The sequence below is a fragment of the Diceros bicornis genome, chromosome 22, assembly GCF_020826845.1.
Source record: "Diceros bicornis minor isolate mBicDic1 chromosome 22, mDicBic1.mat.cur, whole genome shotgun sequence".
NCBI classification, from domain to species: Eukaryota; Metazoa; Chordata; class Mammalia; order Perissodactyla; family Rhinocerotidae; genus Diceros; species Diceros bicornis.
This window is the reverse complement of record NC_080761.1, coordinates 8,989,408-8,999,724: the sequence shown is the minus strand read 5'-3', so window position 1 is coordinate 8,999,724 and position 10,317 is coordinate 8,989,408. Positions and strand designations below refer to the sequence as shown.

General features: G+C 41.4%; 1 long non-coding RNA gene across 1 annotated transcript; it reads left to right on the top strand.

Moving 5' to 3' along the window:
• Nucleotides 1–3,457: 3,457 nt before the first annotated feature.
• Nucleotides 3,458–10,069, top strand: LOC131419935 (uncharacterized). Its single transcript, XR_009223388.1, has 3 exons — nt 3,458–3,857; nt 5,402–5,446; nt 8,983–10,069. It is a non-coding gene; the product is annotated as an uncharacterized LOC131419935 (long non-coding RNA).
• The last annotated feature ends 248 nt before the right edge of the window (nt 10,070–10,317 follow it).

Below are 10,317 nucleotides of genomic sequence, written 5' to 3'. Positions count from 1 at the left end.
ACAGGCTCTGGCTTTAGAACAGATGAGAATAGACGGACCTGCCTGGATTTTCATATTTATGAAACACTTAATCATGAATGCTACTAACAGGATGAGGGCATCTCCGAGGGACCACAGGCATCTAGTTCAAAGCCTGGGGAAGAATAGGTCCCAGATGCAATGCAGGATTATTTGTCATTCTGACATCTAGAAGGAAAAGGGGTCAGCTGGACCACAAAAGGTGGATATTGTTGCCAGCTTCACTCATGTTCAGACTGTTAACATGTTCACCATCAAAGTGCCTTTCTTTATGGGGTGACTGTGGGACAGATCACAGTATTCTAAAGATTGGAAAAAATGTAGGCACAATAAGCGCCTCTGTTAACAGCTGGAAACATGATCAGCCTAACCTCCCAGGACACAGAGGGAACTGTGACTGACTTAGGGAACAATGGTACTGGCCATGTACTGAACTGCTCCTTGTTGGCCCTGATATTGGTTCCCCTACATTAAACACAGAATATATGGGGTTAAAACCAAAAGCACCCATCCCCTTTCCCTGCTGCTTTAGCTACATTCTTATGTAAATATCAGTTTCTTTAACCTTTGTTTCCCTGAACTGCACAAGGAAAACAGACGTTACAAATTATTAAAGCACAATTGGCCTCACCCTGGGTTCATGCTGAAGTTTTTGCTAATTACAGGTCCCTGAAGTCTATTACAGGGAAACTGATGTCTAGAGAATATCAAGAAACTAAAACTTCCCAGACCCCAGCTCCTTGGCTTCCTGGCACCAGAATCCACCATCCATGATGGAGGCAGACAACCAAGGACACTCACCTGCAAATTCCCTTATCTCACCATCCCCCTCCCTGCAAGCAGGCTCACAAGGATAAACACAGGCTGGTGGGAAGGCACCAGCCAGCAAGGCCACATCCTCCCCCTCCTCTACCTAAAACCCTTGGTAAAAACCGCTACCTTTTTCCCTTTGGGGTGGTGGAGGTGAGTTTTAGCTCCCATCTCCTCATCTGGCTGCCTTTCAATAATAAAAGCCCCTTTCCTTGTCATAAACCTGGTGTTCTAGATTTCATTTTTGGTCCCTCTTGTGTGATGGGTCAACAAACCTGTGTTTGTGTCCAGTAACAGTTGCACCAGGCACTGTGTAAGTACCTTACACTCAGTAGCTTATTATCCCCATGAAAATCTGTGAGGTTGGTGCGGTTTTACCTACATTTTACAGATGAAGAAACCAAGACTCCATGAGGGTGGCTTAGCCACTGAGTGGTCTGCATGAAGCTAGAGACTGTAACTTGAAACAGCTACCAAATTTCCTCTCCAACTGATGGTAATGTGGAGATTCAGGGAAAATAAGAGAACCTAAGAACTGGCTACAGAAAAATTACTAATAAATTGCTGCTATGAAAATGGAAGAAAAAGATTAAACAAAAGGTAGAAACAAGTAGAAATTAAATATATAAAGTGAGTCAGTAAAGATTTTCATATCAGGGGCAGCAACTGGGGAAAAGTAAAATATACGACCTGAATAAAGGGTATTAACATGAAGTCATGGGGTCCATTTTCCCTCTCAAGCCCTATCCCTCGCCACCAAATGGATCAATCTGTCTGTCCATAGGAGAAAACTCAACGCCCACCCTGTCACAGGGGTTGGAGCAGCAATGACACAATTACAGGAAATAGTCACAAAGGGCCCAGGAGGTCACATCTAGGGAGTAAATCTCACTGTGGTGACTATGAGGTCCCTCTGTCCACACTGTGCTCTCCCATCTGGGATCCAGGCAACCTTCCTTCTTCTCTGATATTTTGCCCATTGGATTATAAGGTTCTCGTAGAGAAGTCATTTATGGATCTCAACAATACCCTCCCCCCAGCAATGACCCCACAGGCAATAAGAGGACTCGGTGGACATATTTTCTTTAAAGCAATGGCGAGTTTGCCTTAAGATGACCTTCAGAATTGAGAGATACAAGAAGAGAACTCTTATTCCAGAGAGTTTTCATCAGGATTTTCATGATACAGAACTGATCAATGCCACTGACTCCTAGTGGAAATTGTCTATGCGCTCTGAGACACAGGGTCTTCATATTTGAAAGCAAAAAGGACATTCCTAGATTATAACATTTCCACAATAAAGATAAAATATCAGAGAGGATCACTTTCACGTTAAGGCATGAAACTTCAAAAGTTGTCGTCTCTGCATTTTCTCCTTTTCCATTTAACCTTGTATTCCAGAGTTATGTTTACTGATAGATGATGGATGTACTTATAAGCAGGCTTATCCACGTATTTTTTTAACCCAGTTATTGTGGAGGAATTAGGGAAAGATGGGGCAGATGGGATATGTATACGGTCGGCAGTTTTTATTTAAATCAATCTGCAAAATGTAACTGAAGAAGGTAGCAAAAATAGCTGAAAAGTCAATCATAAAAATCAAGTAATAACCAGGAATCAAGAGGAATCACATGGATGTGGTAAAGAATTACACAGAGGAGATAGTTTCTTGTCACCTGTGCTTCTACTGCTGTAGAAAAGTCATGTGAGCATCAACAGTGACACAAACTGCATGAATCTACACTATCTGAAAGCAGGTTCTTGGTTAATTGCTAAAAAGTGTCAGGTACAGCAGCTTGGCTCCACTTTAGAAAGACAAATCCCGAGACAGTTTACAAAACCGTGATCAAGAAAAGAGGAAGGTGCAAAGGTGAATGAAATTTAGGATCAGCAGCACAGTGCTGGGCACCCCAAAGTCAGACCTTTCTTGAGCACCAGTGGGTCAAGTAGTGTGGAAGGCGCTTACTGTTTCCTTCCTCACCATCTTTGTGATAACTCCATGAGCTACATGATATTAAGTGTCCACATTTTACAGGTAAGGATGTTGAGACAAAAAAATTAAGTACTGTGTCCAAAGTTACCCAGCTAGTAAATAGTTCAGCAGCAAACAAAACCCATGCAGGCTGGTCCTGCAACCTGAACTCTGAATCATTTTGTTGTCTGCATGGACAGCAGGGCTTGTGGTAAGCAGGAGATCACGGAGGACTTCTGTGCTCCTCGTTCAGGCAAACTTTGTACTGCAGGATTAGAAAAGCACCTTTTGTATGGGATTAGTTCACACTGAATTAGTTACACCAACTTTGAAACCAAAGCACTGAAGCTAAGGTTCGAAGGCAGATGGGGACATAAGGGAACTGGGCTAAGAGTCAGACCCAGAATCTAGTCTCTTCTCTGCCACCAACTCAAAAGGTGAACATGGACCATTCATTTATCCTCAATAAAACTGAAGCTTAATCATGTCTAAGGCCACATTAAATGCTGGAAAGTAATGACCCAGACAGGCTTTTTCAATGAATTGGTAACAGAATGGTAACATTTACAAATATTTGTGTTGAGTAATCAGCTAATTTGACTTTCTATTTCCATATATTACTTGTGCATGTAAATTTATGCTTCTTCCTTTGTATTTCAAAGTGAAAGATACATAAATCATGACAGACATGCAAATGTCATGTACTATTTTCTTATTGTAGAACTCTCCACTGCTGTAGGTTGTGGCCAGTGTGGACGAACACTCTTCCAGGCACCAAGGCTTCTTTCCACTTTCGGCTGTGCTGGGGATGGAGATGGTGTAGATGCTGTTAGTGTAGCCATCACAGGAGTAGTGATCTTTCCTTCTTCCGCCATTTCCTGATGCCCAGACAAAAACAGAGCCGAGGCTTCTCCACCCCTGTTCACAAAGAGAAGAAGTTAAATGGTGGAAGACAAGGATCACAGACTCTAGGTGAAGACAAGATCAAAACCAACAGAGCAGAATCAAATATTTGCAAGAGAGGGGGATGCTATTTTAATAACTTGCTGGATTTAAGGTAAGAGGTTTTTTGACTTGCTGTTTTTTGAGGTAAGAGGAGTTGCTTTTAGAAACTAAAATAATTTGATGTAATGTACAGCATGGTGACTATAGTTAATAATACTGTATTGTATATTTGAAAATTGCTCAGAGAGTAGATCTTACAAGTTCTCATCACAAGAAAAAAATTTGTAACTATGTGGGGTGATGGATGTTAACTAGACTCACTGTGGTGATCATTTCACAATATATACAAATACTATATCATTAATGTTGTATACTTAAAACTAATATAATGTTATATGTCAATTATATCCCAATAAAAAAAGAAACTAAAATAACTCCTTTCACGTGATGTAGTCATAGAAGTAACAAGAGCACCAGTGATAATGATAATAAGGGCTAATATTGACGATAATAAGGGCTAACATTTATTAGGTACCTACCGTGGACCAAGCACTCTTCTAAACATGTTACATGAATTGGACTGAATTCTTGCAACAACACTGTGAGAATGGTACGATTTTTGTTCCCATCATACAGATGAAGAACTCAGGTACAGAAGTTAAGTAAGGTTCCAAAGGTCATATAGCTTGTAAGTGGAAGGACAAAATTTGAACCCAGACAGCCAGACCCCAGAACTGTAATATTATTAGTAGTAATCATCAGAATCATATCATATTGCTTTAAATCTTTACATCCCCCACGAAGTGGGTGCTTTTGTGCACCCTCATCTGACATATGAGGACCATGAGGTGTAGAGAGGTTACATATTCATCCTGAGATCACATCATCAGTGGGGGCCAGAATCGGGTACTATATCCTTCCTTCTAAAGCTGAGCCTCGCCTGTGCATGGCATGGACACTAATCATTGAGGGATGTTAATGCACACTACCAGAAATAAGAGGATTTCAAGATCAAATATGTTTGGGAAAGTCTGAGTTAAGCAAAATTAAACAGGTTCCTTTTTTGCAGAACTTCTAAGAGTCTTTAATAAGTGACTGTTAATTGCAAAACTCTAAGGGGGGGGCACAATCTGAAGTAATTTCCAAACATATTTGACCATGGATACCTTCTTCAACCAGGTCCATGAAGTTTTTCTTACATTACTAGGAGATTACACTATATATTAGTGGTTAGGAAAAGCAAATGATAAACCAGATGTGTTGTATATATACAATGGGATGTTATTCAGTCTTAAAAAATAATGATATTCTGGTACATGCTACAACGTGGATAAATCTGGAAGGCATTGTGTTAAGTCAAATAATCCAGTCATAAAAAACACAAATACTGTATGGTTCCACTTGTATGAGGTACCTATTCATCGAGACAGAAACTATAATAGAGGTTGCCAAGGGCTGGCCAGGAGGGAGAAAGGAGAAGTTATTGTTTAATGGGCACAGAGTTTCTGTTTGGAAATTTCTGGAAATGGATAGTAGTGATGGTTGCACAACGTTGTGAATATACTTAATGCCACTGAATTTTCCCTGACTGCATCAATGACACAGTTTTAACCTCGAGGGTAATTATTTTTTTTAACATCTTTGTTATGATTTTAGAAAGATTCAGCTGGCTTACAACTTCACAAGACATCGTCAGAGTAGGTGAGTATAATTAGACAAAGAATGTTACTTAGAAGAGGCTTTTTAAATTAATTTAGGAGAAGAAAGACATAGAAGGAAACGTATTGTGGAATTGGAAAAAGATGGAGTCTCCATGTTAAGGCACTAAAGTGGAGCCGGGCAGACGTGAGGAGGAGAGGAACAAACACCTCATTGAGGAGGAAGCCTTGAACTCATTAAATGCCTGAGATGTGTCTCCAGGTCTTCTCAGGGAAAATAAGGTTACCGGGACAGAGACCCCGTCCCTGTCAGGAAGATAAGATCACTGGGACAGAGACCCTGTTCATGTCAGGAAGATAAGATCATTGGGACAGTGACCACGTTCCTGTCAGAGTCATCCCCCACTTTCCTAAATTTAGTGGCTTGTTTCTACCACCCCTCAGCCCATGATTACCTGGCCCCCAGAATTTGCTAAAAGGCGTTCCTTCCCTCTTTTCTTCTTTGCTTTTGTTAGCTGTGACTGTTCAAAAGTCTTCGCCCTTCTCCCTTCAACACAGGAGCACAATTCAAGTGCTACTTGAATTTGTGCTTTCCCAGTCTGCAGGCCTAAAAAACCCCAAATAACTTCTCTTTGTTTTAAGTTTACCAGAGTCTACCTCATAATCAGTTGACAATGTTAAGAGAGTATAGGGACGTGTGAAAACACGGTTGGTTGCCTGAAAACAAACGAACAAAAAAGGAACCTTTCAAGTTTAGTATCATGAAAATTTGGAGATAAAGAACAATGGTCATCTAGATAGACAGAGGACCAATAGGCTCGTGAAAAAATGCTCAACATCACTAATCCTCAGGGAAATGCAAATCAAAACCACGCTAAGATATCATCTTATACCTGTAAGAATGGCTGTGGTCACCAAGACAAAAAACAACAAATGGTGGAGAGGATGTAGAGAAATGGGAACCCTAATTCACTGCTGGTGGGAATGCAAACTGGCGCAGCCTCTATGGAAAACAGTATGGAGATTCCTCAGAAAATTAAAAATAGAAATACCTTATGATCCAGCTATCCCACTACTGGGAATCTACCCAAAAACAGTGGTGACTTGTCTATCTCCCTCTCAAAGATGGGTGTGTTTCCTGCTGCTGCCTTGGGGCTTTAGTGTTGTCTGGGTTTTCTTCAAGTCTGAGTAAGGGCTCAACTCACTTTGGAATGGGAAAACCCGTCCTCTAATGTAGCAGAGTTCATCTGCAGAGGCTGATCTTGATAGACGAACAGAAATATATCTATTTGTGCACACACACCAACAAACAGATAGTTTGTTTCTTTAAAGGACTCTTTGACCTCATTACCACAGCAGGCTAAAATTGAATATGAGAGATCTCATTTTTCACTTTAGAATTCCAGACTGAAGAGTAATAAACATTTTTCTTTGTTTCTTCTGTTATTTATTTATCTATTTATTTATTTTTTTGTGAGGAAGATCAGCCCTGAGCTAACATCCATGCTAATCCTCCTCTTTTTGCTGAGGAAGACCAGCTCTGAGATAACATCTATTGCCAATCCTCCTCCTCCCCCCGCCCAAAGCCCCAGTAGACAGTTGTATGTCATGGTTGCACATCCTTCTAGTTGCTGTATGTGGGACGCGACCTCAGCGTGGCCAGAGAAGCGGTGCGTCGGTGCGCGCCCAGGATCCGAACCCGGGCTGGCAGTAGTGGAGCGCGCACACTTAACCGCTAAGCCACGGGGCCGGCCCCTGTTATTATTTTTTATTTTTATCTAATACTAGGTAGTTTATAATACTGAATAGAGCGCTATAGTTCTATGGAAACAAAATTTTAGATTTGAAGGGTACTTTAAAGTTCATTTTGTCCACTCTTAATTTTAGAGATGAGAAAACTAGGGCACAGAGGTTACGCGGTTGGCTAGGTCACACGTCAAGATCGATTCTTTATCTGAGACATCTTAACAGTGGCCCTTGTTTCTGTCCCACCCACTTTCACACATCCCACAGGTCCTGGGTTTTCAGAACACTCCCAATTTTAAATACTCCATGCCTTAAACACTTCCTAGGACCCGGAAATTCTAATTCCAAAATACTGGATTCCCTCTTGTTTTTAGAGGAAGTTCTAAAATTCCAGGTCATGCCCTCTGTCTAGATTTTTGGCTTGCTACAAGTGTGGTCAGAGTAAATATTCTCAATGCATGTGACAAAATGTAAGGCTAACCATTAGCAAGAATGAGAAGTGCTTTCTTTGCCTGATTTCCTTCAACCTGTTAAAATCCAGCTCACCCTCTTGTACGCGATCCCTTTCCCAAACCACACTGACCACTCCTTCTTTGAAATCCAACATCATCCACTGCAGGAAGCCACGGAGCAAACCGGAAGTGTGAAGTCACACTGAAATGAGTGTAAATCCTAACTGTGCCACGTCCTCCTGTGTGGCTTCAGCAACCACCTGACCTCTCTGACCTCAGTTTCCTCATCTGAAAGACACAGTTCATAATACCCTCCTCGTTTGGTTGGTGGTGATTAAAAACACATGAAGCGCCTGCACAGTGACTGGTCAGCAGTCGCTCAATGAGCAGGAGTTGTCACCCTCATGTCTCATTTCAGCACCTAATTCCACATAATCTATCTCTGTGAGATGACTCCTGCACATGCTTGGTGAGCTCCTAATAACTGGGGTCTGGTCTTAGGTCTCTTTCCCACCCCCCTCTACTCATACTGCTCCCTGGGCCTAGCACAGGCTTATTCAGTTGGTTAGGACTCAGCAAATTTAAAAAACAAACAAAAAAGTCCAAATATGTCAAAATCCACTCCCTTTCCCCCCAAAAAGGTAAGGCAGGATCCTGGATGCTTTTTGTTAAATGTGCCTTCTGGCTCAGAGTCTTTTCCGGATAACGAAACTAAAGTAGAGTACTTAAATGCTCCAAATTACAGTGTCAGGGAGTCGGGAAGTATACCATGAATTCGGAGCACTCTGTGTTGGGTATTACAGACTATCTAGAAGGAAACTCAAAATGACTGTCCTCATACTGGGTGGCTCTCATCCTGTCTTCAGAATTGACCTCACCTTTCTTGACCTTTCTGCACTTCAGTCTCCTCACCTGTGCACAGGAGCAGCTGGGTTCAGTTAGGGGTCCCAGCTCCTGAGTGATAAAGCCCTTTGCTGTTCCTCAGCAGATCATGATGGGCGGGGACAGGGAACTGAGCACTGACTGGGCTGAGCGTCAGCAGAGTGGAGGATGATGGGAAGTCCCGCTGCAAGATGGTACTAATCAGACTGTATTTCCACAGTCTGAGAACTTATTTTTTTCTCACATTGACATATTTGAAATCAATAGGCATTTGGTGCATTGATTCAACACGTGTTCATTACTGTGGTGGTGTTTATATTTTTTTATTTCCTTAAAAGCTAATATTAAATGGATGGTGCTTTTACAATCGAATTTATCCACAACTAAGGAAATTGTTAACATTGATACTTAGCAAGTACTTTACCAAACATTTTACATACGTTTTCTCTTTAATTCTCACAAAACCCTGTAAGTAGCTACTGTTTTTCTCACTTAACAGTTAAGGAAACTGAGGCTTCAGCTGCTTTGAAGATGGCCCTTTGCCCCAGGTGACCAGCAGGAAGGAGGTGAGGGGAAGCTCAACCAGAGCTGACCCCCCGGAGGGCAGAGGGAGCAGCAGCCTCGCTCTCTGACCAAGAACAGCACCAGGCCCAGTTATCAACAGCTTCGAATTATACCTCGCCCACCTCCTCACCTTCCAAGGAGCCCCAGAACCTTCCAAATCTTCCTGCAGGTGTAAATGTGGAAAACTCTCCTCCTGAAGGCTTCAGCCCTAAGATATGTCAGAGCAGCCTCTTCAACTCTCAGAGATCCATCCGTGACCCTAGTTCTCAACATTCCCTTTAAACAGCTGCATAAACTTGAGTGGCAAACTTTATCACTTTCATTTTATCTAAGTTACATTTGGGTATATTTGTTGAATTTGAAATCATCACCCAAGCCTAGAATGAAGGAATTCTCTATGTAATGACACAGAAAACGGGTTTTGAGATGAAACAGCATCCAGAGATGAGCTGTACTTCAGTCTGCATGGAATAAACCAACTAAAAAAACAAGCCTCCAAAATACTGTAAGTGTGCACTGGGAAAATCTGAGAAGTGCACGCCCAAAACTCTGCAGTGATCATCTTTTTGTTTGGGGGAGGGATATTTATTCTAACACTGTTGTGATGTTTGAATTTTTTATTTTCACTTCAGAAATTTGTTTTAAATTGCAAATTGAGATAAAATGGCCCCAATCCTCCAAAGTAAGCTCCAGTTAAATATGTTTGCACAGCGTTATAGTAAAGATAGTTTCCAACCGAACAAAAAGCCCCTCACAGTCCCAGCTCTGTTACACCTCGTTCTCATGTTCCCGTCTGATGCCTGTCTGCGGACACCGCTGACTCACATTGTGCTCAGGTGTAATCGCAGCTGGGATTCCATTTTCTATTCTGCTTTTTTCACTTAATAGACGTCAAAGAATCTTCATTGTTTTTGCCACAGTTAGTTTGTGCCTCATGGTTGGATACTAAGGGTATTTCCAAATTATATTGTTATAAACGTGAGCTACGAACACTTTTGAATATACTCATAGCTTTGCTTTCTCTTGGCTTTTTAAAGGATTTTCTTGGAATTCCCAGGAGTAGGATTCTTGAGTCAAAACCTACAAAATTCTATGGCTCTTGATTGCCTTCCAAATGGACTATGCTTATACTGCTATCAGTAATATCTGAGTACCATTTTCTCCTCATTTACTATATAATTATCTTATGTACCACATATTCATATACTGTATAATTATTTTTGTCAATATTGCAACAGAAAAATGGTACATCACTGAGGCTTCATTTTGT